Genomic DNA, 5,822 nt, shown 5'->3' with positions numbered 1-5,822 from the left:
ACTTACTGCATAGAGACACCTGGACACCTGGATTTTCCACTATAAAAGTAAATAAATAAATCTCTCTGTTCACAACCATGCCCGGTCTCCACTGGTTTTTACAATGTTTTCCAAGTCCTATTAGCTAGTAAGAGAGCATCGGAGAGATCACTACTGAAAACCCCATAATCCACTGTGTTGCCTCTTCATGTGCCTGTGGAAGTTCTCTGCCTGCAACCCTAATGAAAGGATGCATCCAGAAAGCAAAGTCCTTCCCTGAAAATGAGACCTGCATCAGACAGCTCCCACCACTGAATTATGTGCACTCCACAAGTATTTTCAAGAGAGCTTTTAGAAAAAGTGAGTAAATATTTATTTTCTGTCTCTCATAGGTAATACTTCAAGGCCAGAAGCCTAACAGACATGGATCTGTGCAGAAGCACCACTCTCTGCCCATTCCTTTCTCTCGGAGATGCATTTACACTCACATACGTTCCTCTTTGCTGCATGCTGCCTCTTCAGGACTTCTCCCTATGGTTATACCTACCATAGCATCCAAGTGGTGTTCCTTCTCTGTACTGCATTAAATACCATCCCTAGGAAGCCCTGCAGATATGCATATATATGCCTTGAGCTGTACAACAGACCTTCTTACATGATACAGCAGAAATGAATGTGTTCACCTGTTGTGCAGTAACAATTTCTCAGGAAGACAACTGCCATCACTCCAAACATCCTCCCTTCCTCTTTTCTTCTTCCAGCTTTTATTGCTGGGCATGACACCTGATGGTTATGGGACACTTCTTTGGCCGGGCTAGGTCAGCTGTCCTGGCTGTGCCCCCTCCCAGCAACTTGTGCAGCCCCAGTCCCTTGCTGGCAGAATAGCATGAGGAGCAGGAAAAGCTTCTCTGTGCAGGATTGCTCTGCAACAACTATAACATCAGTGTGTCGTTACCACTGTTTCCGTCAAAAATCCAAACTACAATATTCTATGATCCTCTACAATAGAAATGAAATCTATCCCAGACAAAAGCAAGACAATATCCTTCCCTTGCCATTTGCCACAGCCACTCCAGGAGGTTCTGCACAGGTCCCTCCCAAGCCCTTCCCTGCTTGCAATCACTAATGCAGCAGCTGTTGCTGGATTGTCTGCCTTCTGTTGCTTCCCAAGGTGAAAATGTGATTCCTGCTTCTGAACAGAGTTGAATTTAGATTCAATAATGGGTACTGCATCTGGACTCCACCATCAGCATGGTCTAGCACAGCACTGTGCTATTTGCAGGCTGGCTGTAGCAGCAGCCAAATGGCCTGATACTGCCCATGCCCAATCCTCACCACCAAGTGTGACCCATCTGGTGTGTGTCACAGTCATTCCTCGTATCTGACACATCTGATATGCCTCTGTCACAGCACAGGCATCAAGGAATACAAAGCTCCGGATTGCCCAGACCAAAAATACAGAGCCACCGTGTGTTGACTGCCATGGTTGCCATGTGAGGTCATGCCCCCCATCCTCTGTCCCAGGACTGTGCTCACCACTATGGACACATTGCTGACTTCATGTGGAAAGGCAGCTACTCTCTGTAGTAGGATGTCTCTGCTCCCTGCAGGGGAGCTGGATTAGATGACCTTTAAGTGTCACTTCTAACTCAAGCGATTCTATTTTATGGTGTCGTGAATCTGTGATGAATGTTGTCCATTAGTAGCAAGGGAAGGCTAGTGCTGCTTGGATAATTTTGACATCTTAAGGATGAGTCATGGGAATTCCTTACTTTGTACTATTAAGAGATCATTTCAAACAGAGACAGTAACTAATACCAGAATTACTGTTTCAAGCTCCAAAGCTACAACATGCTGAATTCCTTCCACCCCCAGAGAAGCTTGTAAGCACCTACCAACCCTATGTTACAGGAAAGTAAAGCCAAGAAACGTCAGTGTCCCTGAGTGACAAATCCACTGCTAAAACCCAACTCCTAACCCCAACTGATTGTCCATATCACACTTCTAAGACAGAAAATCTTAGGATGACAAAGTATTATGTTCCAGTTGTTGCTCAAACAGAACCTGATCTAGTCAGGGTGTCAAATCAATGTGAGAATTGCCTCTGCACAATTCGCTCTGCAGTCAATGAAGCTCTTCTAGGGAAGAGTGAAAGTGGGTGTCTACAGCTTCTTTCTGTGAATAGAGAGAGGGCTAGAGCATATCATGAGCTGTTTCTTTTCTTTTTCTTTTTTTTTCTTTTTTTTTCTTTTCTTTCTTTCTTTTTTTTTTCCTTTTTTTCTTTCCACAGGAAAGAGAAACCATCAGACAATTTTCCAACTTTAGTATTGTTAGCTGTTGCTAAATTAACAAAACATCCAGTACGTGACCAAATTATCAAATGGCTTAAATACAATTATAGTGCATTTTAAATATCAGTTCTAATTATATTTTCCTTTGACAAAGTAATTACACTTCAAGAAACCGCAATCAGAACAATTTTTCACTGCCAAATCTGAGAACAGAAGGTGAAAAAGGTGCATTTAGATGATTTTATAAATGACTAGCTTAACTTTTACATAATAAAAAACATAATAGTAAAACATCTTAAAATAGACTAGAGAACTCACATTTTAATCTCATTTCAAGTCATTCAGTGATTTGTAATTTAATGAGCCTTCATACAAGTCTTATGCTTAGTTTTCTCCCTATTAACTTGAGTTCTTAGTATTTAAAGTTGCTGGGCTGTTCTAGAGAGTTTGTATGTATTTTTAATCCAAAATTCACATAAGAGTAAAATTAAACAGAACCATTTCCTGCCCCAGATCCAGCAAGATCCTCTGAACTTCTGTTGGAGAAGACTGCAAGTACCCTTGTGAGGACTGAAAGGCTATTTGGCTCCTGAGATTATTGGATTAAGGGATGTTGAGCATAGAAGACTGGGACAAGAGACAGAAATAGAAGCAATAAATTAAAAATACAGGAACAGGAGCCCAAATGAAAAGGAAGCAAAGTCTCTACCAAAGACCAGAGTTCTCACACTCCTGGCTGAGATATTGCAGGAACTACACAAAGCTCTGAGGATCTTCAGCCAAAACTTTGTAAATGATAAGAAGGGGGAAATAAGACTATAATGTGCCTTAAGGACAAGAGAAAAATTATGGGATATTTGAGGGGAATTATGGAGAATTGAGAAACTTGTTGTGAGATGTTTAAGGAAAGGCCAGGTATCAGAGTAGATCAGGGAGAAGCAAAAACTTGAGAAAGGAGTGGAGGGTGGATGGAAGCAGCCAAGGCGTGCGCCTGACCACTGCAGGCTGCTGCAGGTACACTTCATTCCCAGAGGTTATCATGGCTGAGGGTGCTCTCTGGTCTGTGTAAATCTACACTAGAGAATTGCAGGACAGAGCAGCTGGTGAATAGAAGAGGTCTGGTCAGTAGACACCAGAGGACATCAAGGGCCAGACCCACTACAGAAGACACCCAATTGTGTTTATGTGCATATTGTTGTGAAAGAGATTTAGCAGTGAGGTTTGATCCCAACTAGTCAGCAAGAAAGGGCCATTTAAATTCAACAATTTTATATACAAATTTCATATTTTATGAATTTGGCAGGTGTCCACTGCACGCTGGAGAATAGTGACTGAGCCTGGATGCCCTCTGGGCTCAGCGTCCCTCCAACAGTGCTTCCTCAGCTGTCCTGGTGTCTTCACAAGCAGATGCACAAACCCACCTTTCCAGGTTTGCTGTGGGTGGTGGGAACTGCCCTTCCAAGACAATGCTGAAAGAGAAAACATTTGCTCCTTCCCATCCATACACACCTGATGCTCTTCCAGCCTGAAGCAGCAAGGGATGGACACAAAAACTCCCAAATTTTCACCAGGCTGACTTTGATGTATCCCTCTTTCTGGACTTATGTGAGAGATCTTCAGCAAGACTAGTAGAAGAAATGCCATCCTGCGAATGTTTTCCCTCCTCCTCCTCACAATGCAAAGCATGGGAGGGATTTCTGACAGTAAGCAGAAGATTAGACTTAGTGATGCCCATAGGGTCTCTATGAGAAAAGGCTTCCTCTGAGGGCAATACTGCATACATTGCCTCTCCAGTGCACCACACTGACCTGGAGGAAACATCTTTTTAAGCCCTGCTTCACACTCAATAAGCTCTGAAAAAGTCTCAGAGAGCATCTGAAATACTACCCCAGCCACTTCACCACATGCCCAGACAGCATATAGAAAAGCTTCTTGGTGGAGATGCTGGTGAATAGTGAGTTCAGTGTAAGTTTATCTGCACAGCTAGACTAGCAGCAGATTGAGAGGGGGAAGATAATTTGCAATTTTGGGATGGTGACAATGTGCAATTTGAGACAAAAATACTTGCTTTGTGGCTCTTGCTTACAGGTTTGGCACCATTTCTGTTTCAGTCTCCCTTTCAGGTGCAAGAGCTGCCCAAGTTCAGGCTGACCGCTTTTTTATCTCCTTTTTCTCCTCTCTGTAATTAAAGTACATTACACACTTTTGGAATAAGATAGTTTTATACAAGGTCTTTTTTTTTTTCTCTCTCTCTTTTTTGTGTTGTTCAGCTAATGGGCATCACAGCCATTAAACCTGAAATTAGCTTGGTGGTTTTCAGTTTGCAGCTATCCTGAGCTGAAAGGTCTGGGGCCTCTGCAAGCTCTTAGCAGCCTCTTACAGCACCAAAGCAGCTCATACTTTTTTCTTAAGGCAAGTATCCCTGGAAAAGCACCGTGTAGCAATTAAAATTACTCACCCATCTCTTTTTGCTGTATTGGAGACCATTTTCTGAGCGGAATGCTTTTTTGCATCTTTTCTGTTGCTACACATCTTTTTGGTGTCCTTCTCCCATGGTAACACCAGAAGTTGGGTCATTTGTTTCTTTGTGTACAAAGTGTTTTGAAAGCTGGTGCTGGGACCAAGAGCCTGAAAATCCACACAGAGTGCAGCATCACTGTGCTCCTAGTGTGTATATCTTGGGAGTGACAATCTGCCCGTTACCGAAGACATATCAGGAAGTAACTGCAGAAACAACATCCATCATGAGTGCTGTTCTGTATGTGTGAATCAGAAATTCAGAGGTCTGCCTCTGAACAGCACTACAGAGAATAGTAATTGTGCCTAACTGGAGAAGCCAAGCCATGTTTTGATTTGCTTCTCATTGGGATTCAAATCCCATTTCTCATATGAATAGTTGAATGTGTACATCACCCATCCCAAGTTTGGTTGTAAGCCATCGCTAGATTCTGAATACAAACAATGTCCAGAAATCATTATTATTTCTTACAGACCTTTTGTCTAGATTAGAAAATAGAAAAAAAGGGGAGAGGGACAGGAGAGGGACAGGAGAGGGACAGGAGAAACCATGCAAATTCGGGCATATTAGTATTCAGTTCTTAATAAAAACCATTAGTATAGTCCTAAAAGTCATTGGCTTCATTTCACAGAATCACAGAATCACAGAATTGTAGGTGTTGGAAGGGACCTCTAGAGATCATCGAGACCAACCCCCCTGCCAAAGCAGGTTCCCTACACCAGGTCGCACAGGTAGGCGTCCAGGCGAGACTTGAATATCTCCAGAGAAGGAGACTCCACAACCTCCCTGGGCAGCCTGTTCCAGTGCTCCGTCACCCTCACCGTGAAGAAGTTCTTACGCACATTCGTGCGAAACTTCCTGTGCTGCAGCTTATGTCCGTTTCCCCTCTTCCTGTCTCCACGTACCACTGAAAAGAGACTGGCCTCACCACTATGGCCGCCACACCTCAGATATTTATAAACCTGGATCAGGTCCCCTCTCAGTCGTCTTTTCTCAAGGCTAAACAGACCCAGTTCACTTAGCCTTTCTTCATA

This window comes from Meleagris gallopavo, chromosome 6 (assembly GCF_000146605.3).
Source record: "Meleagris gallopavo isolate NT-WF06-2002-E0010 breed Aviagen turkey brand Nicholas breeding stock chromosome 6, Turkey_5.1, whole genome shotgun sequence".
NCBI lineage: Eukaryota > Metazoa > Chordata > Aves > Galliformes > Phasianidae > Meleagris > Meleagris gallopavo.
The sequence above is the reverse complement of the archived record's forward strand: the minus strand, read 5'-3'. Positions refer to the sequence as shown.